We start from the raw sequence: 26,328 nt of genomic DNA, 5'->3' as shown, positions 1-26,328 counted from the left end.
ATCCTCTCTGATTTACCCCTCTGATTTACTCCTCTTCCCTGTATCCTCTCTGATTTACCCCTCTGATTTACTCCTCTTCCCTGTATCCTCTCTGATTTACTCCTCTGATTTACTCCGCTTCCCTTTATCCCCTCTGATTTACTCCTCTACCCTGTATCCCCTCTGATTTACAATCTTTCTCAATCAGTGTCAAATACCCTAAATCAATATATTTAACAAAATTACACGCACACCTCCACGAGCGCACTTCAGTTAGTGCTCCGGATGTAAGCTGTCAACCCACAGAGCACTAATGTGCTTGCAGGGCCATTATCGTCAGGAAACACTCCCCTCCTCATCCCAAAGGTAAAGCTTTCTCCGCTGCTAACAGCAGAAATGGATCCGGTGTTATGGGCAACAGGACAAACAGTTGACCCCACTCTACCCTTGTTATTCAGCTACCCTGTGTTTTACTCACCCTGGTTACGGTCAATGAGTAGAGTTGCGAGCACATTACCGTATACAATGTATTTGATGTGCCTGGTGGACGAGTACCACAGGAGGCTGCTGAGGGGAGGACGGCTCATAATAATGTCATGGACGGAGTGAATGGAAGGGCATCAAACACATGGAAACCGTATTTTATGTATTTGATACCATTCCACCTATTTCACTCCAGCCATTACCACGAGCCTGTCCTCCCCAATTAAGGTGCCATCAACCTCCTATGATGAGTACTGCTGTTGAGATGAATTGGTAGTGCATAGCATCATAGTAAAAACACATTACCGTAAATAATGTACATGATGTGTCTGCTGGTAGATTATGTAATTCCCCAATCATCATTCACTGAAATAGATTGGTACATGCTCACTGAGTGAGTACAACGGAGTGCTCGGGTTGGGGTGTAGGGTTTGAACATAGCCTGAAAGTAGGGAGGGGCAGTTCCCCTACACGCTTGAGGGAGGGAACAGGGAAGTACTTAACATTTGACATACCGTACGTGAGCAGTGACACCTTTCGGTGCTTTCAGAATACCGTACAAAAGAGTACGCTGCAGACAAAGTAGGAACCCTTGACCTTAATCACACCGTAATCAGCTACACACTGGATGTTTCACATCATACCCTATGCTGCACTACTATTCACCAGAGCTGGGAATATTTTTAGACACACATGTTCTGTGGAGCTCAGTGAGTTGTACTGCCGCTGTGTTTGTCAGTTTCCCTGTCTTCTTGTTTTCTACAGACACTACAAGCCCCTTCACAGTCTGTCACTGTACTGTCTTCTTGTTTTCTACAGACACTACAAGCACCTTCACAGTCTGTCACTGTACTGTCTTCTTGTTTTCTACAGACACTACAAGCCCCTTCACAGTCTGTCACTGTACTGTCTTCTTGTTTTCTACAGACACTACAAGCCCCTTCACAGTCTGTCACTGTACTGTCTTCTTGTTTTCTACAGACACTACAAGCACCTTCACAGTCTGTCACTGTACTGTCTTCTTGTTTTCTACAGACACTACAAGCCCCTTCACAGTCTGTCACTGTACTGTCTTCTTGTTTTCTACAGACACTACAAGCCCCTTCACAGTCTGTCACTGTACTGTCTTCTTGTTTTCTACAGACACTACAAGCCCCTTCACAGTCTGTCACTGTACTGTCTTCTTGTTTTCTACAGACACTACAAGCCCCTTCACAGTCTGTCACTGTACTGTCTTCTTGTTTTCTACAGACACTACAAGCCCCTTCACAGTCTGTCATTGTACTGTCTTCTTGTTTTCTACAGACACTACAAGCCCCTTCACAGTCTGTCACTGTACTGTCTTCTTGTTTTCTACAGACACTACAAGCCCCTTCACAGTCTGTCACTGTACTGTCTTCTTGTTTTCTACAGACACTACAAGCCCCTTCACAGTCTGTCACTGTACTGTCTTTGGCAGGCTTGGAGGGAAACCATCCTCTTTGTTTTACTAATAACTGTTCTCTGCAGCACTGGGACGCAGCCTGCATCTATGTAGCATTGTCTGAAAATTATTTTGGGACTTGTTATAAAACTTGTTCAGATATACAGAAAAGATATTCTGAAAAAAATCCATTATAAGTTACACAATACATTTCATGGTCACCGAAGCACTGAGGAATTCATTTGTCCTTGTTGCCATGGTAATTTTCTTAAAGAATGTATGTTGTAGGTTTACTTGTTTGAAGGGCAATTGTGAATTGGTTGGAGAAGAGTTCCGAATGAAACGGGATCAGTACCATTTGAAAAATATTGTATGTTCCATTGTAGAATATGATTGAATCTTTAAAAAAAATGTTTTACACAGATTGCACAGATTTGGTTATTGATTGCCCTTTATATTGTAGTTCACTAAGTTTCACAAAAGCGTCAGGGATAAATTGAACACGCACGCACGCACGCACGCACGCACGCACGCACGCACGCACGCACGCACGCACGCACGCACGCACGCACGCACACACACACACACACACACACACACACACACACACACACACACACACACACACACACACACACACACACAGAAAAAATAGAGAAGCAGTACGATAACCCTTCTCAAGAAGACAAATGGCCGTGGCCTACAGGATAGATACATCAGTGTGGAGAAAAGGAGGCCACAGGTTTGGGGAGCTAGAGACGCCAGTGGTCACAGCGTCCTCTCTTCAGCCAGTAGCACAGCAATCCACAGACACAGGTCGGCTACCTACAGCCTAAAGCACTTCCAGCAGTGTTTCCTCCTTCTGGTCCTGACTCCTGACTCCTGGGGAACCAAAGGGGTGCTCATTGTCCTTCTGGTCCTGACTCCTGACTCCTGGGGAACCAAAGCGGTGCTCATTGTCCTTCTGGTCCTGACTCCTGACTCCTGGGGAACCAAAGCGGTGCTCATTGTCCTTCTGGTCCTGACTCCTGACTCCTGGGGAACCAAAGCGGTGCTCATTGTCCTTCTGGTCCTGACTCCTGACTCCTGGGGAACCAAAGGGGTGCTCACTGTCCTTCTGGTCCTGACTCCTGACTCCTGGGGAACCAAAGGGGTGCTCATTGTCCTTCTGGTCCTGACTCCTGGGGAACCAAAGGGGTGCTCATTGTCCTTCTGGTCCTGACTCCTGACTCCTGGGGAACCAAAGGGGTGCTCATTGTCCTTCTGGTCCTGACTCCTGGGGAACCAAAGGGGTGCTCATTGTCCTTCTGGTCCTGACTCCTGACTCCTGGGGAACCAAAGGGGTGCTCATTGTCCTTCTGGTCCTGACTCCTGGGGAACCAAAGGGGTGCTCATTGTCCTTCTGGTCCTGACTCCTGACTCCTGGGGAACCAAAGGGGTGCTCATTGTAGTTTTTTCCCTGGCTCTTAACACGCTTTATTCATCTAATCAACTCATCAAGCCTTTAGTTGAATCGGGTGTTGTTGCTAGGGCAATAACGATAATGTGTACCCCCCTGGGTCCCTATCATCAAGATTGGGAAACAGCCCAAAAGCATTGAGCGAGAGAAGTCTCCATATTCTGACCAGCTGCTACAGAATGTGAAACAAAGCTGTTTAACCATGTTTAAGAAAAACAAACTAAATATGGTCAACAAAAACTGTCTTTAATGTTTGATTAAGTATGGTGTTTGTGTGTGAGAGAGAGTGAGAGTGTGAGAGTGTGCATACACTTGTGTGTGTGTGTGTGTGTGTGTGCTTAAGCTGGACAGGTGTGTGTGTGTGCGCTCGATTGAATAAACATTGTGTTTACTCACCAGTAAACCTGTTGAGCGTTTCACGTGTTGGTGAGCAGATGATGTCTCTATATCATCTGTCATAAAGGCCTATTTTATAACCTAGGGTGCATCATTGATTAGAATCAGGTCATTAAGAGCTTACCTTTATTAATGACCTCTGAATGCTACTGTAATGGATTGTTTAGGCAAACCCCACGTATATTACAAGCATGGGTATCCATCTATGTAAAGGGTCATTCTTGTATAAAGGCAATACTAGAATAGAATGTGCAGCATGCATGAAATATCTACTGTGGGCTGATTTATGTGCAGGAAAACTCTGTTGTATCACAAAATGTTGTGTCCAATATGTTGCATATCAGTTGTTGAAATGGGAATATTTAAGATGAATAAAGTTCATATTCAGTTAATAAGAGGACTGAGCACACACAGATTGTTTATGTATTGATGACATTATGAACACGGTGTGATTCTGTAGCAGCTGGCCAAGTCACTGCCTGATTAGGATATAAAGGGGTTGTCTCCAAGAAGCTGGTGTTTACAGAACATTTGGTGCTGTCTGATTAGGATATAATGGGCCCGTCTTCAAGAGGCTGGTGTTTACAGAACATTTGGTGCTGTCTGATTAGGATATAAAAGGTCTGTCTCCAAGAGGCTGGTGTTTACAGAACATTTGGTGCTGTCTGATTAGGATATAAAGGGTCTGTCTCCAAGAGGCTGGTGTTTACAGAACATTTGGTGCTGTCTGATTAGGATATAAAAGATCTGTCTCCAAGAGGCTGGTGTTTACAGAACATTTGGTGCTGTCTGATTAGGATATAAAGGGTCTGTCTCCAAGAAGCCGGTGTTTACATAACATTTGGTGCTGTCTGATTAGGATATAAAGGGTCTGTCTCCAAGAAGCTGGTGTTTACAGAACATTTGGTGCTGTTTGATTAGGATATAAAAGGTATGTCTCCAAGAGGCTGGTGTTTACAGAACATTTGGTGCTGTCTGATTAGGATATAAAGGGTCTGTCTCCAAGAGGCTGGTGTTTACAGAACATTTGGTGCTGTCTGATTAGGATATAAAAGATCTGTCTCCAAGAGGCTGGTGTTTACAGAACATTTGGTGCTGTCTGATTAGGATATAAAGGGTCTGTCTCCAAGAAGCTGGTGTTTACAGAACATTTGGTGCTGTTTGATTAGGATATAAAAGGTATGTCTCCAAGAGGCTGGTGTTTACAGAACATTTGGTGTTGTCTGATTAGGATATAATGGGCCCTTCTCCAAGAGGCTGGTGTTTACAGAACATTTGGTGTTGTCTGATAAGGATATAAAGGGTCTGTCTCCAAGAGGCTGGTGTTTACAGAACATTTGGTGTTGTCTGATTAGGATATAATGGGCCCTTCTCCAAGAGGCTGGTGTTTACAGAACATTTGGTGTTGTCTGATAAGGATATAAAGGGTCTGTCTCCAAGAGGCTGGTGTTTACAGAACATTTGGTGTTGTCTGATTAGGATATAAAGGGTCTGTCTCCAAGAGGCTGGTGTTTACAGAACATTTGGTGCTGTCTGATTAGGATATAAAGGGTCTGTCTCCAAGAGGCTGGTGTTTACAGAACATTTGGTGCTGTCTGATTAGGATATAAAAGATCTGTCTCCAAGAGGCTGGTGTTTACAGAACATTTGGTGCTGTCTGATTAGGATATAAAGGGTCTGTCTCCAAGAAGCCGGTGTTTACATAACATTTGGTGCTGTCTGATTAGGATATAAAGGGTCTGTCTCCAAGAAGCTGGTGTTTACATAACATTTGGTGCTGTTTGATTAGGATATAAAAGGTATGTCTCCAAGAGGCTGGTGTTTACAGAACATTTGGTGCTGTCTGATTAGGATATAAAGGGTCTGTCTCCAAGAGGCTGGTGTTTACAGAACATTTGGTGCTGTCTGATTAGGATATAAAAGATCTGTCTCCAAGAGGCTGGTGTTTACAGAACATTTGGTGCTGTCTGATTAGGATATAAAGGGTCTGTCTCCAAGAAGCTGGTGTTTACAGAACATTTGGTGCTGTTTGATTAGGATATAAAAGGTATGTCTCCAAGAGGCTGGTGTTTACAGAACATTTGGTGTTGTCTGATTAGGATATAATGGGCCCTTCTCCAAGAGGCTGGTGTTTACAGAACATTTGGTGTTGTCTGATAAGGATATAAAGGGTCTGTCTCCAAGAGGCTGGTGTTTACAGAACATTTGGTGTTGTCTGATTAGGATATAATGGGCCCTTCTCCAAGAGGCTGGTGTTTACAGAACATTTGGTGTTGTCTGATAAGGATATAAAGGGTCTGTCTCCAAGAGGCTGGTGTTTACAGAACATTTGGTGTTGTCTGATTAGGATATAAAGGGTCTGTCTCCAAGAGGCTGGTGTTTACAGAACATTTGGTGCTGTCTGATTAGGATATAAAGGGTCTGTCTCCAAGAGGCTGGTGTTTACAGAACATTTGGTGTTGTCTGATAAGGATATAAAGGGTCTGTCTCCAAGAGGCTGGTGTTTACAGAACATTTGGTGCTGTCTGATTAGGATATAAAAGGTCTGTCTCCAAGAGGCTGGTGTTTACAGAACATTTGGTGTTGTCTGATAAGGATATAAAAGGTCTGTCTCCAAGAGGCTGGTGTTTACAGAACATTTGGTGCTGTCTGATTAGGATATAAAAGGTCTGTCTCCAGGAGGCTGGTGTTAACAGAACATTTGGTGCTGTCTGATTAGGATATAAAGGGCCTGTCTCCAAGAGGCCCATTATACATTATCTCCGCATCTACCCTGGAGGTGTTCTCCCTGAATTGTTGTAGTAAACCGGATTGATTTCTGATGGATATTGTCAACGACTGCTCTCCTTTTTGTTCTCCTGGAAATCCCCTTTACAGCTATAGAAGCTGAGTGTTTACCAGGCCATTAGGACAATGTGTCTTCCCAACAATTGCAAGGCAGATGAAGCTGGATATCCCAGTAGATCTATGTGAGTGCTGTGATGTCTTTAGATTATGAATCTGTCGTCTATGGAATCCAGGTTTATTTCACATGAAGAGGTTTTAATGATGTGTTTGATCTGAAAACACGCGAACCTAGGGCAAGTGTTTGTGGTGGCTAGGACAGGTGGATCCTCTGTAGAGACACTTCTGTCCACACTTTTCCCTCACTATAAAAAGAACATGCACCATAAATGAGAGGCTTTCCCAGCAAACACTATGGCAGATGGCATCGCCCGGCAGCATAGCTTCCCCATATGGCAATCAATAAAGGTTGCACACTCAATCATGTGCATTGCCCTCTACTGTCCTCCTCCGTGAATTAAGGGGATGTTCAGAGGCAAACACGGCACAAAGCAAATACTGTGCCACCTCAAAAGGACTGTTATCCACAATGTTCAATATGGCTGCCAGATCCCGTTGCTACCTTTCATTGCTGCTGTATTGTGATTGGGGCAGCAGCAGCCAGAAACACCAGCAGGAAACTGAAACGTTTTGGAATGGGGCCACGCATCTCCCATGGATCCATAGTTTTGGAAAGAGCTAGGCCTATATTAACCTGCGCTATTTTTAACATGCAATGTGTTTGCCAACTTGGACTCAAAGCCAATGCAGCAGGGATGTAGGATAGCTAATAATAACTACAAATGTGCACTATACCTCAGAGACTTCATGAAATGGAAAACATTTACTTCTAAAGGAGATGGTTCGAGCCCTGAATGCTGATTGGCTGAAAGCTGTGTTATATCAGACTGTATACCAGGGGTATGACAAAACATGTATTTTTGCTTCTCTAATTACGTTGGTATCCAGTTTATAATAGCAATAAGGCTCCTCTGGGTTTGTGGGATATTGCCAATTTACCAGGGCTAAGGGCTGTATCTAGGCACTCCACGGTGGTTCGTGCGTAAGAACAGCCCTTAGCCGTGGTATATTGGCCATAATACCTCACCCCCTCGGTCCTTATTGCTTAAATATATCATTGCTAAGATACTTCTGTTCATTCTGTTCATTAGTTGATTGATAAAGTCTATACTTAAGAAATAATTTTGATATTGCAATGCACACAACATTTTGGTTGGGAACCCGATTAGGAAAAAAGACACTGTTCACACTACTATATCAACCTGAACCATAGTGTTGGCTCTGATAACCCACTGGGCACAACGTCTAATTTTGATTTACATTTGGCTGAGTTGTCAACTAATGTGAATTCAACAAATAATTAAAAATTCCTTTACTTTGATAACTTTTTGCAAAACGTTGATTCAATGTTGTCACACTAAAAGTTTATGTTGAAATGATGTGGAAACAACGTTGATTCAATCAGTTTTTGCCCAGTGGGATGTTCTTGTCACATTGTCCTTTCTGGCACAGTCTTAGGAACAAATGTTTGACGGGTAACCAGGCCAACACAGTGCTCCTCTGCCTGACTAGGCTCAGTAGGGTGAAAAGGGTAACCAGGCCAACATAGTGCTCCTCTGCCTGACTAGACTCAGTAGGGTGGAAAGGGTAACCAGGCCAACATAGTGCTCCTCTGCCTGACTAGACTCAGTAGGGTGGAAAGGGTAACCAGGCCAACATAGTGCACCTCTGCCTGACTAGACTCAGTAGGGTGGAAAGGGTAACCAGGCCAACATAGTGCTCCTCTGCCTGACTAGACTCAGTAGGGTGGAAAGGGTAACCAGGCCAGCATAGTGCTCCTCTGCCTGACTAGACTCAGTAGGGTGGAAAGGGTAACCAGGCCAACATAGTGCACCTCTGCCTGACTAGACTCAGTAGGGTGGAAAGGGTAACCAGGCCAGCATAGTGCTCCTCTGCCTGACTAGACTCAGTAGGGTGGAAAGGGTAACCAGGCCAACATAGTGCTCCTCTGCCTGACTAGACTCAGTAGGGTGAAAAGGGTAACCAGGCCAACATAGTGCACCTCTGCCTGACTAGACTCAGTAGGGTGAAAAGGGTAACCAGGCCAGCATAGTGCTCCTCTGCCTGACTAGACTCAGTAGGGTGGAAAGGGTAACCAGGCCAGCATAGTGCTCCTCTGCCTGACTAGACTCAGTAGGGTGGAAAGGGTAACCAGGCCAGCATAGTGCTCCTCTGCCTGACTAGACTCAGTAGGGTGGAAAGGGTAACCAGGCCAGCATAGTGCTCCTCTGCCTGACTAGACTCAGTAGGGTGGAAAGGGTAACCAGGCCAGCATAGTGCTCCTCTGCCTGACTAGACTCAGTAGGGTGAAAAGGGTAACCAGGCCAACATAGTGCTCCTCTGCCTGACTAGACTCAGTAGGGTGGAAAGGGTAACCAGGCCAACATAGTGCTCCTCTGCCTGACTAGACTCAGTGTGGTGGAAAGGGTAACCAGGCCAGCATAGTGCTCCTCTGCCTGACTAGACTCAGTAGGGTGGAAAGGGTAACCAGGCCAACATAGTGCTCCTCTGCCTGACTAGACTCAGTAGGGTGGAAAGGGTAACCAGGCCAACATAGTGCTCCTCTGCCTGACTAGACTCAGTAGGGTGGAAAGGGTAACCAGGCCAACATAGTGCTCCTCTGCCTGACTAGACTCAGTAGGGTGGAAAGGGTAACCAGGCCAACATAGTGCTCCTCTGCCTGACTAGACTCAGTAGGGTGAAAAGGGTAACCAGGCCAACATAGTGCTCCTCTGCCTGACTAGACTCAGTAGGGTGAAAAGGGTAACCAGGCCAGCATAGTGCTCCTCTGCCTGACTAGACTCAGTAGGGTGGAAAGGGTAACCAGGCCAACATAGTGCTCCTCTGTCTGACTAGGCACAGTAGGGTGAAAAGGGTAACCAAGCTAGCATAGTGCTCCTCTGCCTGACTAGGCTCAGTAGGGTGAAAAGGGTAACCAAACTAGCACAGTGCTCCTCTGCCTGACTAGACTCAGTAGGGTGAAAAGGGTAACCAGGCCAACATATTGCTCCTCTGCCTGACTAGACTCAGTAGGGTGGAAAGGGTAACCAGGCCAACATAGTGCTCCTCTGCCTGACTAGGCTCAGTAGGGTGAAAAGGGTAACCAGGCCAACATAGTGCTCCTCTGCCTGACTAGACTCAGTAGGGTGGAAAGGGTAACCAGGCCAACATAGTGCTCCTCTGCCTGACTAGACTCAGTAGGGTGGAAAGGGTAACCAGGCCAACATAGTGCTCCTCTGCCTGACTAGGCTCAGTAGGGTGGAAAGGGTAACCAGGCCAACATAGTGCTCCTCTGCCTGACTAGACTCAGTAGGGTGGAAAGGGTAACCAGGCCAACATAGTGCTCCTCTGCCTGACTAGACTCAGTAGGGTGGAAAGGGTAACCAGGCCAACATAGTGCTCCTCTGCCTGACTAGACTCAGTAGGGTGGAAAGGGTAACCAGGCCAACATAGTGCACCTCTGCCTGACTAGACTCAGTAGGGTGAAAAGGGTAACCAGGCCAACACAGTGCTCCTCTGCCTGACTAGACTCAGTAGGGTGGAAAGGGTAACCAGGCCAACATAGTGCACCTCTGCCTGACTAGACTCAGTAGGGTGAAAAGGGTAACCAGGCCAACATAGTGCTCCTCTGCCTGACTAGACTCAGTGTGGTGGAAAGGGTAACCAGGCCAGCATAGTGCTCCTCTGCCTGACTAGACTCAGTAGGGTGGAAAGGGTAACCAGGCCAACATAGTGCTCCTCTGCCTGACTAGACTCAGTAGGGTGGAAAGGGTAACCAGGCCAACACAGTGCTCCTCTGTCTGACTAGACTCAGTAGGGTGGAAAGGGTAACCAGGCCAACATAGTGCTCCTCTGCCTGACTAGACTCAGTAGGGTGGAAAGGGTAACCAGGCCAACATAGTGCTCCTCTGCCTGACTAGGCTCAGTAGGGTGGAAAGGGTAACCAGGCCAACATAGTGCTCCTCTGCCTGACTAGACTCAGTAGGGTGGAAAGGGTAACCAGGCCAACATAGTGCTCCTCTGCCTGACTAGACTCAGTAGGGTGGTTAGGGTAACCAGGCCAACACAGTGCTCCTCTGCCTGACTAGACTCAGTAGGGTGGAAAGGGTAACCAGGCCAACATAGTGCTCCTCTGCCTGACTAGACTCAGTAGGGTGGAAAGGGTAACCAGGCCAACATAGTGCTCCTCTGCCTGACTAGACTCAGTAGGGTGGAAAGGGTAACCAGGCCAACATAGTGCTCCTCTGCCTGACTAGGCTCAGTAGGGTGGAAAGGGTAACCAGGCCAACATAGTGCTCCTCTGCCTGACTAGACTCAGTAGGGTGGAAAGGGTAACCAGGCCAACATAGTGCTCCTCTGCCTGACTAGACTCAGTACGGTGAAAAGGGTAACCAGGCCAACATAGTGCTCCTCTGTCTGACTAGGCTCAGTAGGGTGAAAAGGGTAACCAGGCCAACATAGTGCTCCTCTGCCTGACTAGACTCAGTAGGGTGGAAAGGGTAACCAGGCCAGCATAGTGCTCCTCTGCCTGACTAGACTCAGTAGGGTGGAAAGGGTAACCAGGCCAACATAGTGCTCCTCTGCCTGACTAGACTCAGTAGGGTGGAAAGGGTAACCAGGCCAACATAGTGCTCCTCTGCCTGACTAGACTCAGTGTGGTGGAAAGGGTAACCAGGCCAACATAGTGCTCCTCTGCCTGACTAGACTCAGTAGGGTGAAAAGGGTAACCAGGCAAACATAGTGCTCCTCTGCCTGACTAGACTCAGTACGGTGAAAAGGGTAACCAGGCCAGCATAGTGCTCCTCTGCCTGACTAGGCTCAGTAGGGTGAAAAGGGTAACCAGGCCAACATAGTGCTCCTCTGCCTGACTAGACTCAGTAGGGTGAAAAGGGTAACCAGGCCAGCATAGTGCTCCTCTGCCTGACTAGGCTCAGTAGGGTGAAAAGGGTAACCAGGCCAACATAATGCTCCTCTGCCTGACTAGACTCAGTAGGGTGGAAAGGGTAACCAGGCCAGCATAGTGCTCCTCTGCCTGACTAGACTCAGTGTGGTGGAAAGGGTAACCAGGCCAACATAGTGCTCCTCTGCCTGACTAGACTCAGTGTGGTGGAAAGGGTAACCAGGCCAACATAGTGCTCCTCTGTCTGACTAGGCTCAGTAGGGTGAAAAGGGTAACCAGGCCAACATAGTGCTCATCTGCCTGACTAGACTCAGTAGGGTGAAAAGGGTAACCAGGCCAGCATAGTGCTCCTCTGCCTGACTAGACTCAGTAGGGTGAAAAGGGTAACCAGGCCAACATAGTGCTCCTCTGCCTGACTAGACTCAGTAGGGTGAAAAGGGTAACCAGGCCAACATAGTGCTCCTCTGCCTGACTAGACTCAGTAGGGTGAAAAGGGTAACCAGGCCAACATAGTGCTCCTCTGCCTGACTAGACTCAGTAGGGTGAAAAGGGTAACCAGGCCAACATAGTGCTCCTCTGCCTGACTAGACTCAGTAGGGTGGAAAGGGTAACCAGGCCAACATAGTGCTCCTCTGCCTGACTAGACTCAGTAGGGTGGAAAGGGTAACCAGGCCAACATAGTGCTCCTCTGCCTTACTAGACTCAGTAGGGTGAAAAGGGTAACCAGGCCAACATAGTGCACCTCTGCCTGACTAGACTCAGTAGGGTGGAAAGGGTAACCAGGCCAGCATAGTGCTCCTCTGCCTGACTAGACTCAGTGTGGTGGAAAGGGTAACCAGGCCAGCATAGTGCACCTCTGCCTGACTAGACTCAGTAGGGTGGAAAGGGTAACCAGGCCAACATAGTGCTCCTCTGCCTGACTAGACTCAGTAGGGTGGAAAGGGTAACCAGGCCAGCATAGTGCTCCTCTGCCTGACTAGACTCAGTGTGGTGGAAAGGGTAACCAGGCCAACATAGTGCTCCTCTGCCTGACTAGACTCAGTGTGGTGGAAAGGGTAACCAGGCCAACATAGTGCTCCTCTGTCTGACTAGGCTCAGTAGGGTGAAAAGGGTAACCAGGCCAACATAGTGCTCCTCTGCCTGACTAGACTCAGTAGGGTGAAAAGGGTAACCAGGCCAACATAGTGCTCCTCTGCCTGACTAGACTCAGTAGGGTGAAAAGGGTAACCAGGCCAACATAGTGCTCCTCTGCCTGACTAGACTCAGTAGGGTGAAAAGGGTAACCAGGCCAACATAGTGCTCCTCTGCCTGACTAGACTCAGTAGGGTGAAAAGGGTAACCAGGCCAACATAGTGCTCCTCTGCCTGACTAGACTCAGTAGGGTGAAAAGGGTAACCAGGCCAACATAGTGCTCCTCTGCCTGACTAGACTCAGTACGGTGAAAAGGGTAACCAGGCCAACATAGTGCTCCTCTGCCTGACTAGACTCAGTAGGGTGGAAAGGGTAACCAGGCCAACATAGTGCTCCTCTGCCTGACTAGACTCAGTAGGGTGGAAAGGGTAACCAGGCCAACATAGTGCTCCTCTACCTGACTAGACTCAGTAGGGTGGAAAGGGTAACCAGGCCAACATAGTGCTCCTCTGCCTGACTAGGCTCAGTAGGGTGGAAAGGGTAACCAGGCCAACATAGTGCTCCTCTGCCTGACTAGACTCAGTAGGGTGGAAAGGGTAACCAGGCCAACATAGTGCTCCTCTGCCTGACTAGACTCAGTAGGGTGGAAAGGGTAACCAGGCCAACATAGTGCTCCTCTGCCTGACTAGGCTCAGTAGGGTGGAAAGGGTAACCAGGCCAACATAGTGCTCCTCTGCCTGACTAGACTCAGTAGGGTGGAAAGGGTAACCAGGCCAACATAGTGCTCCTCTGCCTGACTAGACTCAGTAGGGTGGAAAGGGTAACCAGGCCAACATAGTGCTCCTCTGCCTGACTAGACTCAGTAGGGTGGAAAGGGTAACCAGGCCAACATAGTGCTCCTCTGCCTGACTAGACTCAGTAGGGTGAAAAGGGTAACCAGGCCAACACAGTGCTCCTCTGCCTGACTAGACTCAGTAGGGTGGAAAGGGTAACCAGGCCAACATAGTGCACCTCTGCCTGACTAGACTCAGTGTGGTGGAAAGGGTAACCAGGCCAGCATAGTGCTCCTCTGCCTGACTAGACTCAGTAGGGTGGAAAGGGTAACCAGGCCAACATAGTGCTCCTCTGCCTGACTAGACTCAGTAGGGTGGAAAGGGTAACCAGGCCAACACAGTGCTCCTCTGCCTGACTAGACTCAGTAGGGTGGAAAGGGTAACCAGGCCAACACAGTGCTCCTCTGCCTGACTAGACTCAGTAGGGTGGAAAGGGTAACCAGGCCAACATAGTGCTCCTCTGCCTGACTAGGCTCAGTAGGGTGGAAAGGGTAACCAGGCCAACATAGTGCTCCTCTGCCTGACTAGACTCAGTAGGGTGGAAAGGGTAACCAAGCCAACATAGTGCTCCTCTGCCTGACTAGACTCAGTAGGGTGGTTAGGGTAACCAGGCCAACACAGTGCTCCTCTGCCTGACTAGACTCAGTAGGGTGGAAAGGGTAACCAGGCCAACATAGTGCTCCTCTGCCTGACTAGACTCAGTAGGGTGGAAAGGGTAACCAGGCCAACATAGTGCTCCTCTGCCTGACTAGACTCAGTAGGGTGGAAAGGGTAACCAGGCCAACATAGTGCTCCTCTGCCTGACTAGGCTCAGTAGGGTGGAAAGGGTAACCAGGCCAACATAGTGCTCCTCTGCCTGACTAGACTCAGTAGGGTGGAAAGGGTAACCAGGCCAACATAGTGCTCCTCTGCCTGACTAGACTCAGTACGGTGAAAAGGGTAACCAGGCCAACATAGTGCTCCTCTGTCTGACTAGGCTCAGTAGGGTGAAAAGGGTAACCAGGCCAACATAGTGCTCCTCTGCCTGACTAGACTCAGTAGGGTGGAAAGGGTAACCAGGCCAGCATAGTGCTCCTCTGCCTGACTAGACTCAGTAGGGTGGAAAGGGTAACCAGGCCAACATAGTGCTCCTCTGCCTGACTAGACTCAGTAGGGTGGAAAGGGTAACCAGGCCAACATAGTGCTCCTCTGCCTGACTAGACTCAGTAGGGTGGAAAGGGTAACCAGGCCAACATAGTGCTCCTCTGCCTGACTAGACTCAATAGGGTGAAAAGGGTAACCAGGCCAACATAGTGCTCCTCTGCCTGACTAGACTCAGTACGGTGAAAAGGGTAACCAGGCCAGCATAGTGCTCCTCTGCCTGACTAGACTCAGTAGGGTGAAAAGGGTAACCAGGCCAACATAGTGCTCCTCTGCCTGACTAGACTCAGTAGGGTGAAAAGGGTAACCAGGCCAGCATAGTGCTCCTCTGCCTGACTAGGCTCAGTAGGGTGAAAAGGGTAACCAGGCCAACATAGTGCTCCTCTGCCTGACTAGACTCAGTAGGGTGGAAAGGGTAACCAGGCCAGCATAGTGCTCCTCTGCCTGACTAGACTCAGTGTGGTGGAAAGGGTAACCAGGCCAACATAGTGCTCCTCTGCCTGACTAGACTCAGTGTGGTGGAAAGGGTAACCAGGCCAACATAGTGCTCCTCTGTCTGACTAGGCTCAGTAGGGTGAAAAGGGTAACCAGGCCAACATAGTGCTCATCTGCCTGACTAGACTCAGTAGGGTGAAAAGGGTAACCAGGCCAGCATAGTGCTCCTCTGCCTGACTAGACTCAGTAGGGTGAAAAGGGTAACCAGGCCAACATAGTGCTCCTCTGCCTGACTAGACTCAGTAGGGTGAAAAGGGTAACCAGGCCAACATAGTGCTCCTCTGCCTGACTAGACTCAGTAGGGTGAAAAGGGTAACCAGGCCAACATAGTGCTCCTCTGCCTGACTAGACTCAGTAGGGTGAAAAGGGTAACCAGGCCAACATAGTGCTCCTCTGCCTGACTAGACTCAGTAGGGTGGAAAGGGTAACCAGGCCAACATAGTGCTCCTCTGCCTGACTAGACCCAGTAGGGTGGAAAGGGTAACCAGGCCAACATAGTGCTCCTCTGCCTGACTAGACTCAGTAGGGTGAAAAGGGTAACCAGGCCAACATAGTGCTCCTCTGCCTGACTAGACTCAGTAGGGTGAAAAGGGTAACCAGGCCAACATAGTGCTCCTCTGCCTGACTAGACTCAGTAGGGTGAAAAGGGTAACCAGGCCAACATAGTGCTCCTCTGCCTGACTAGACTCAGTAGGGTGAAAAGGGTAACCAGGCCAACATAGTGCTCCTCTGCCTGACTAGACTCAGTACGGTGAAAAGGGTAACCAGGCCAACATAGTGCTCCTCTGCCTGACTAGACTCAGTAGGGTGGAAAGGGTAACCAGGCCAACATAGTGCTCCTCTGCCTGACTAGACTCAGTAGGGTGGAAAGGGTAACCAGGCCAACATAGTGCTCCTCTGCCTGACTAGACTCAGTAGGGTGGAAAGGGTAACCAGGCCAACATAGTGCTCCTCTGCCTGACTAGGCTCAGTAGGGTGGAAAGGGTAACCAGGCCAACATAGTGCTCCTCTGCCTGACTAGACTCAGTAGGGTGGAAAGGGTAACCAGGCCAACATAGTGCTCCTCTGCCTGACTAGACTCAGTAGGGTGGAAAGGGTAACCAGGCCAACATAGTGCTCCTCTGCCTGACTAGGCTCAGTAGGGTGGAAAGGGTAACCAGGCCAACATAGTGCTCCTCTGCCTGACTAGACTCAGTAGGGTGGAAAGGGTAACCAGGCCAACATAGTGCTCCTCTGCCTGACTAGACTCAGTAGGGTGGAAAGGGTAACCAGGCCAACATAGTGCTCCTCTGCCTGACTAGACTCAGTAGGGTGGAAAGGGTAACCAGGCCAACATAGTGCTCCTCTGCCTGACTAGACTCAGTAGGGTGAAAAGGGTAACCAGGCCAACACAGTGCTCCTCTGCCTGACTAGACTCAGTAGGGTGGAAAGGGTAACCAGGCCAACATAGTGCACCTCTGCCTGACTAGACTCAGTAGGGTGAAAAGGGTAACCAGGCCAACATAGTGCTCCTCTGCCTGACTAGACTCAGTGTGGTGGAAAGGGTAACCAGGCCAGCATAGTGCTCCTCTGCCTGACTAGACTCAGTAGGGTGGAAAGGGTAACCAGGCCAACATAGTGCTCCTCTGCCTGACTAGACTCAGTAGGGTGGAAAGGGTAACCAGGCCAACACAGTGCTCCTCTGCCTGACTAGACTCAGTAGGGTGGAAAGGGTAACCAGGCCAACATAGTGCTCCTCTGCCTGACTAGACTCAGTAGGGTGGAAAGGGTAACCAGGCCAACATAGTGCTCCTCTGCCTGACTAGGCTCAGTAGGGTGGAAAGGGTAACCAGGCCAACATAGTGCTCCTCTGCCTGACTAGACTCAGTAGGGTGGAAAGGGTAACCAGGCCAACATAGTGCTCCTCTGCCTGACTAGACTCAGTAGGGTGGTTAGGGTAACCAGGCCAACACAGTGCTCCTCTGCCTGACTAGACTCAGTAGGGTGGAAAGGGTAACCAGGCCAACATAGTGCACCTCTGCCTGACTAGACTCAGTAGGGTGGAAAGGGTAACCAGGCCAACATAGTGCTCCTCTGCCTGACTAGACTCAGTAGGGTGGAAAGGGTAACCAGGCCAACATAGTGCTCCTCTGCCTGACTAGGCTCAGTAGGGTGGAAAGGGTAACCAGGCCAACATAGTGCTCCTCTGCCTGACTAGACTCAGTAGGGTGGAAAGGGTAACCAGGCCAACATAGTGCTCCTCTGCCTGACTAGACTCAGTACGGTGAAAAGGGTAACCAGGCCAACATAGTGCTCCTCTGTCTGACTAGGCTCAGTAGGGTGAAAAGGGTAACCAGGCCAACATAGTGCTCCTCTGCCTGACTAGACTCAGTAGGGTGGAAAGGGTAACCAGGCCAGCATAGTGCTCCTCTGCCTGACTAGACTCAGTAGGGTGGAAAGGGTAACCAGGCCAACATAGTGCTCCTCTGCCTGACTAGACTCAGTAGGGTGGAAAGGGTAACCAGGCCAACATAGTGCTCCTCTGCCTGACTAGACTCAGTAGGGTGGAAAGGGTAACCAGGCCAACATAGTGCTCCTCTGCCTGACTAGACTCAGTAGGGTGAAAAGGGTAACCAGGCCAACATAGTGCTCCTCTGCCTGACTAGACTCAGTACGGTGAAAAGGGTAACCAGGCCAGCATAGTGCTCCTCTGCCTGACTAGGCTCAGTAGGGTGAAAAGGGTAACCAGGCCAACATAGTGCTCCTCTGCCTGACTAGACTCAGTAGGGTGAAAAGGGTAACCAGGCCAGCATAGTGCTCCTCTGCCTGACTAGGCTCAGTAGGGTGAAAAGGGTAACCAGGCCAACATAGTGCTCCTCTGCCTGACTAGACTCAGTAGGGTGGAAAGGGTAACCAGGCCAGCATAGTGCTCCTCTGCCTGACTAGACTCAGTGTGGTGGAAAGGGTAACCAGGCCAACATAGTGCTCCTCTGCCTGACTAGACTCAGTGTGGTGGAAAGGGTAACCAGGCCAACATAGTGCTCCTCTGTCTGACTAGGCTCAGTAGGGTGAAAAGGGTAACCAGGCCAACATAGTGCTCATCTGCCTGACTAGACTCAGTAGGGTGAAAAGGGTAACCAGGCCAGCATAGTGCTCCTCTGCCTGACTAGACTCAGTAGGGTGAAAAGGGTAACCAGGCCAACATAGTGCTCCTCTGCCTGACTAGACTCAGTAGGGTGAAAAGGGTAACCAGGCCAACATAGTGCTCCTCTGCCTGACTAGACTCAGTAGGGTGAAAAGGGTAACCAGGCCAACATAGTGCTCCTCTGCCTGACTAGACTCAGTAGGGTGAAAAGGGTAACCAGGCCAACATAGTGCTCCTCTGCCTGACTAGACTCAGTAGGGTGGAAAGGGTAACCAGGCCAACATAGTGCTCCTCTGCCTGACTAGACCCAGTAGGGTGGAAAGGGTAACCAGGCCAACATAGTGCTCCTCTGCCTGACTAGACTCAGTAGGGTGAAAAGGGTAACCAGGCCAACATAGTGCACCTCTGCCTGACTAGACTCAGTATGGTGGAAAGGGTAACCAGGCCAGCATAGTGCTCCTCTGCCTGACTAGACTCAGTGTGGTGGAAAGGGTAACCAGGCCAGCATAGTGCACCTCTGCCTGACTAGACTCAGTAGGGTGGAAAGGGTAACCAGGCCAACATAGTGCTCCTCTGCCTGACTAGACTCAGTAGGGTGGAAAGGGTAACCAGGCCAGCATAGTGCTCCTCTGCCTGACTAGACTCAGTGTGGTGGAAAGGGTAACCAGGCCAACATAGTGCTCCTCTGCCTGACTAGACTCAGTGTGGTGGAAAGGGTAACCAGGCCAACATAGTGCTCCTCTGTCTGACTAGGCTCAGTAGGGTGAAAAGGGTAACCAGGCCAACATAGTGCTCCTCTGCCTGACTAGACTCAGTAGGGTGAAAAGGGTAACCAGGCCAACATAGTGCTCCTCTGCCTGACTAGACTCAGTAGGGTGAAAAGGGTAACCAGGCCAACATAGTGCTCCTCTGCCTGACTAGACTCAGTAGGGTGAAAAGGGTAACCAGGCCAACATAGTGCTCCTCTGCCTGACTAGACTCAGTAGGGTGAAAAGGGTAACCAGGCCAACATAGTGCTCCTCTGCCTGACTAGACTCAGTAGGGTGATAAGGGTAACCAGGCCAACATAGTGCTCCTCTGCCTGACTAGACTCAGTACGGTGAAAAGGGTAACCAGGCCAACATAGTGCTCCTCTGCCTGACTAGACTCAGTAGGGTGGAAAGGGTAACCAGGCCAACATAGTGCACCTCTGCCTGACTAGACTCAGTAGGGTGGAAAGGTAAAATAGTCAAAGATGAGAGTGTCAGTGGGAATGATGAACAATCCTCCACACACCATTATAGTTTAGAGTGTCAGTGGGAATGATGAACAATCCTCCACACACCATTATAGTTTAGAGTGTCAGTGGGAATGATGAACAATCCTCCACACACCATTATAGTTTAGAGTGTCTGTGGGAATGATGAACAATCCTCCACACACCATTATAGTTTAGAGTGTCAGTGGGAATGATGAACAATCCTCCACACACCATTATAGTTTAGAGAGTCAGTGGGAATGATGAACAATCCTCCACACACCATTATAGTTTAGAGTGTCTGTGGGAATGATGAACAATCCTCCACACACCATTATAGTTTAGAGTGTCAGTGGGAATGATGAACAATCCTCCACACACCATTATAGTTTAGAGTGTCTGTGGGAATGATGAACAATCCTCCACACACCATTATAGTTTAGAGAGTCAGTGGGAATGATGAACAATCCTCCACACACCATTATAGTTTAGAGAGTCAGTGGGAATGATGAACAATCCTCCACACACCATTATAGTTTAGAGTGTCAGTGGGAATGATGAACAATCCTCCACACACCATTATAGTTTAGAGTGTCAGTGGGAATGATGAACAATCCTCCACACACCATTATAGTTTAGAGAGTCAGTGGGAATGATGAACAATCCTCCACACACCATTATAGTTTAGAGTGAGAAGCACTAACAGAGGGCGTCATCCTTTCTCTTTAACCTAATTGGCCGGTTGGGATCAATTGTATGAACATCATATTCATCATTCTACATGAGAGACGAGGACAGCCTTTCCCCCTTTTCTTAAGACGTATCCCAATAGCCCTTGAGTGGCGTCAGACCACATTGCCCAGTGGCCTTTCTTTTCTCTCACAGAACAGCCTTGAAAATGACAGATTTGTGTACCGCATATCTGCAAGAGCAGTCTGTAAAGGGAAATGTGAAGGACTTGACTTTCACTTTGCAGTTTAGTTCAACAAAGGAATGGCCGTCATTTAGCATGGTTGTGTGGAGTCGCAGTAGGTTTCAAGGACTTGTGATAAGTCATTCTGCCTCTGTGCTCACAGTAGACTCTGGAACACATCTTGACCCTGAGCAGATGCAGGATCTTAATTTGAGCCAGTTTGCTACAGCAGGAAATGGGAATTACTACACTTTGTGGATTATGATTAATGGACATTTTTGTAGGGGTTAATACATTTTTCCTGCCCCCATCTCTGTAGTTTTACTTCACCTGGGTCAATGAAGTGAGTGAGCCCCAAATGGCACCCTATTAGCTTTGTAGTTTACTACATTGACCAGGGCCCATAGGGTAATGCACTATATAGGGAGCCATTTAGGACTCACTGAGTATGTACATCCCTTAGTGAAACTTACTACAGTGTGATATTGCTATTCCCCACCTCATATTTTCACACCCAGGGAGTCCGTTGAGTCATCGTCTGAGACGGCTGCTCCGTACAGCTCTCTGCCAGGCCCGTGTGCTTCTGTCTGTAGTCCCTCTGTCCGGATGACGGATGTAGCGCCGGGCTCCAGTCCTGTGTAAATACTTCAGAAGACGTCTGCTCGAGAATTCTGCCGGAAAGGATGAACACGTACCCACGATCTTGAGAAGTGCAGTCACTGAGCATGTGTGTCTCACTGAGCATGTGTGTCTCACTGAGCATGTGTGTCTCACTGAGCATGTGTGTCTCACTGAGCATGTGTGTCTCACTGAGCATGTGTGTCTCACTCTGGTTTTCCCTTTCACCCTCTCTAACTCGCTCTTTATCTCTCCTCTCTGCGCCTCAGAGATCTAAACCATTTAGACCCCACCCCCACCAAGAGCGAAGGCCGCCAGATAACCCACATGCCTTCAGTACTTCCATTTGATAAAGAATGAAACCTCTTAAAATGCAAAGAGGGCGATGCTTTATTTTGATGGACATTGCATTGGTCTTCAAAAGACCATCGCACAGTGATCAGAAAATGATACATTTTGGATGATGTTAGAGGCTTGTGTTGAATGGGGCTTTGTCATGTTGAGATGAGCAGATTCTTTAGGCAGGCAGAGTGCTGAAGGAAGGGAACTGTCCGAAAGTACAGAACTATTTCGCCCCCGGTATCAACCAGAAAAAAAGTGCATTGGAAATTGCCCAGGCTTTCATCTATTTGAGCATGGAGCCTTTCTCATTGCCAATTGAGGAATCAAACTTGATAGTTGAAGAAATTAAAGAGTGTTTCTATTCATTTTGAGGTTTTGTATGAACAATTGACGACGATATCACAACTGAAACAAATTGGTCAAGGAAATGCTCTGCAGTACTGCACCAATGTTTAGTATTAGAATGTGTTGGACCAAGGTGGTATGGCTGATATTTCACTTCCTCTCAATCAGGGTGGACTGGGACTCAAAAACAAATAGTTTTTCTTCTAGGCCCCCACACTGGCCCATTTTTCCTAAAGGCCCCCGTTATTAGCCAAATAATTATAATTTTGAGCCCCCTGGGCTAAAGACAGACCAGCCCATCTGGCATTTGCCAGAATTGCCCGATGGCCCGTTTGTCCCTGCTCTTGATTCTCTCTGAAATACAGCCATCACAAGGTGTAAGAATTAGGTAAATAATAAAGTGAATTAAATGGATCCTGATATATGATCAGTACCAATTCAGCCAACTCCTAAGCAATCATTACCATCATTGGGGGTGTAATAATAGTAGTAGTGGTGGTAATAGTAGTAATAGCAGTCTAGTGGGTGACAAAGCAATCATTTGCCCCAGTCCCTAATCACACACTTGACCCTACACGCTAACCCGCCATTTTAACCCACTGTGGAACAATAAACTCACTCTTCAACGCATTGAACATGATGGGCCTCTTTACCATTGTGACAAAAGCTGCCGCTTTCAAGGGGCGGGACTCTAACCCAGAAGCTTATAAGAAATCCCGCTATGCCTTCCGACGAACCATCAAACAGGCAAATCGTCAATACAGGACTAAGATCGAGTCGTCCTACACCGGCTCTGACGCTCGTCGGATGTGGCAGAGCTTGCAAACCATTACAGACTACAAAGGGAAGCACAGCCGAGAGCTGTCCAGTAACACAAGCCCACCAGACGAGCTAAACTACTTCTATGCTCGCTTCGAGGCAAATAACACTGAAACATGCATGAGAGCACCAGCTGTACCGGAAGACTGTGTGATCACGCTCTCCGCAGCCGATGTGAGTAAGACCTTTAGACAGGTCAACATTCACAAGGCCGCGGGGCCAGACGGATTACAAGGACGTGCACTGCGTGCATGCACTGACCAACTAGCAAGTGTCTTCACTGACATTTTCAACCTCTCCCTGTCCGAATCTGTAATACCAACATGTTTTAAGCAGACCACCATAGTGCCTGTGCTCAAGAACACTAAGGTAACCTACCTAAATGACTACCGACCCATAGTACTCACGTCTGTAGCCATGAAGTGCTTTGAAAGGCTGGTCATGGCTCACATCAACACCATTATCCCAGAAACCCTAGACCCACTCCAATTTGCATACCGCCCCAACAGATCGACAGATGATGCAATCTCTATTGCACTCCACACTGCCCTTTCCCACCTGGACAAAAGGAACACCTATGTGAGAATACTATTCATTGACTATAGCTCAGCGTTCAACACCATAGTGCCCTCAAAGCTTATCAATAAGCTAAGGACCCTGGGACTAAACACCTCCCTCTGCAACTGGATCCTGGACTTCCTGATGGGACGCACCCAGGTGGTGAGGGTAGGTAACAACACATCCGCCACGCTGATCCTCAAACCTCAGGGGTGCATGCTCAGCCCCCTCCTGTACTCCCTGTTCACCCACGACTGCATGGCCAGGCACGACTCGAACACCATCATTAAATTTGCTGATGACAGAACAGTGGTAGGCCTGATCACCGACAACAAAGAGACAGCCTATAGGGAGGAGGTCAGAGACCTGGCCGTGTGGTGCCAAGACAACAACCTCTTCCTCAATGTGATCAAGACAAAGGAGATGATTGTGGACTACAGGAAAAAGAGGACCGAGCACGCCCCATTCTCATTGACAGGGCTGCAGTTGAGAGCTTCAAGTTCCTTGGTGTCCACATCACCAACAAACTAACATGGTCCAAGCACAGCAAGACAGTCGTGAAGTGGGCCCGACAAAACCTATTCCCCCTCAGGAGACTGAAAATATTTGGCATGGGTCCTCAGATCCTCAAAAGGTTCTACAGCTGCACCATCGAGAGCATCCACTGCCTCATTGCCTGCATCCGTAATGGCTCTGCGACCACACAACCACCCCTCATCACTGTCAAACGCTCCCTAAAACACTTCTGCGAGCAGGCCTTTATAATCGACCTGGCCGGGGTATCCTGGAATGACATTGACCTCATCCCGTCAGTAGATGATGCCTGGCTATTCTTTAAAAGTGCCTTCCTCACCATCTTAAATAAACTAGGAATAGATATAGCCCTTGGTTCACTCCAGACCTGTCTGCCCTTGACCAGCACAAAAACATCCTGTGGCATTCTGCATTGGCATCGAACAGCCCCCGTGATATGCAACTTTTCAGGGAAGTTAAGAACAAATATACACAGGCAGTTAGGAAAGCTAAGGCTAGCTTTTTCAAACAGAAATTTGCATCCTGTAGTACTAACTCAAAAAAGTTCTGGGACACTGTAAAGTCCATGGAGAATAAGAGCACCTCCTCCCAGCTGCCCACTGCTCTGAGGCTAGGAAACACTGTCACCACTGATAAATCCACTATAATTGCGAATTTCAATAAGCATTTATCTACGGCTGGCCATGCTTTCCACCTGGCTACCCCTACCCCGGTCAACTGCCCGGCACCCTCCACAGCAACCCGCCAAAGCCCAGACCATTTCTCCTTTACCCAAATCCAGATAGCTGATGTTCTGAAAGAGCTGCAAAATCTGGACCCCTACAAATCAGCCGGGCTAGACAATCTGGACCCTCTCTAAAATGATCTGCCGAAATTGTTGCAACCCCTATTACTATTCTGTTCAACCTCTCTTTCGTATCGTCTGAGATTCCCAAAGATTGGAACGCCGCCGTCATTCCCCTCTTCAAAGGGGGAGACACTCTAGACCCAAACTGCTACAGACCTATATCTATCCTACCCTGTCTTTCTAAGGTCTACGAAAGCCAAGTTAACAAACAGATTACCGACCATTTCGAATCCCACCGTACCTTCTCCGCTATGCAATCTGGTTTCAGAGCTGGTCATGGGTGCACCTCAGCCACGCTCAAGGTCCTAAACGACATCATAACCACCATCGATAAGAGACATTACTGTGCAGCCGTTTTCATCGACCTGGCCAAGGCTTTTGACTCTGTCAATCACTACATTCTTATTGGCAGACTCGACAGCCTTGGTTTCTCAAATGATTGCTTCGCCTGGTTCACCAACTACTTCTCTGATAGAGTTCAGTGTGTCAAATCGGAGAGCCTGTTGTCCGGACCTTTGGCAGTCTCTATGGGGGTGCCACAGGGTTCAATCCTCGGGCCGACTCTCTTCTCTGTATACATCAATGATGTTGCTCTTGCTGCTGGTGATTCTCTGATACACCTCTACACAGATGACACCATTCTGTATACTTTTGGCCCCTCTTTGGACACTGTGTTATCTAACATCCAGACGAGCTTCAATGCCATACAACTCTCCTTCTGTGGCCTCCAAACTGCTCTTAAACGCAAGTAAAACGAAATGCATGCTATTCAACCGATCACTGCCCGCACCTGCTCGCCCGTCCAGCATCACTACTCTGGACGGCTCTGATTTAGAATACGTGGACAACTACAAATACCTAGGTGTCTGGTTAGACTGTAAACTCTCCTTCCAGACTCACATTAAGCATCTCCAATCCAAAATTAAATCTAGAATTGGCTTCCTATATCGCAACAAAGCATCCTTCACTCATGCTGCCAAACATACCCTCGTAAAACTGACCATCCTACCGATCCTCGACTTCGGTGATGTCATCTATAAAATGCCTCCAACACTCTACTCAACAAACTGGATGCAGTCTATCACAGTGCCATCCGTTTTGTCACCAAAGCCCCATACACTACCCACCATTGCGACCTGTATGCTCTCGTTGGTTGGCCCTCGCTTCATACTCATCGCCAAACCCACTGGTTACAGGTTATCTACAAGTCTCTGCTAGGTAAAGCCCCACCTTATCTCAGCTCACTGGTCACCATAGCAGCACCCACTCGTAGCACGCGCTCCAGCAGGTATATCTCACTGGTCACCCCCAAAGCCAATTTCTCCTTTGGTCGTCTTTCCTTCCAGTTCTCTGCTGCCAATGACTGGAACGAACTGCAAAAATCTCTGAAGCTGGAGACTCATATCTCCCTTACTAGCTTTAAGCACCAGCTTTCAGAGCAGCTCACAGATCACTGCACCTGTACATAGCCCATCTGTAAACAGCCCATCTATCTACCTACCTCATCCTCATACTGTATTTATTTATTTATCTTGCTCCTTTGCACCCCAGTATCTCTACTTGCACATTCATCTTCTGCACATCTACCATTCCAGTGTTTTAATTGCTATATTGTAATTACTTCGCCACCATGGCCTATTTATTGCCTTATCTTACCTCATTTGCACTCACTGTATATTTTCTTTTTGTTTTCTTTTGTTCTACTGTATTATTGACTATGTTTTGTTTATTCCAATTGTAACTCTGTGTTGTTGTATGTGTCGAATTGCTATGCTTTATCTTGGCCAGGTTGCAGTTGCAAATGAGAACTTGTTCTCAACTAGCCTACCTGGTTAAATAAAGGTGGGA

Source organism: Salvelinus namaycush, chromosome 38 (assembly GCF_016432855.1).
Source record: "Salvelinus namaycush isolate Seneca chromosome 38, SaNama_1.0, whole genome shotgun sequence".
Lineage (NCBI taxonomy): Eukaryota > Metazoa > Chordata > Actinopteri > Salmoniformes > Salmonidae > Salvelinus > Salvelinus namaycush.
This window is presented reverse-complemented; position numbering follows the sequence as displayed.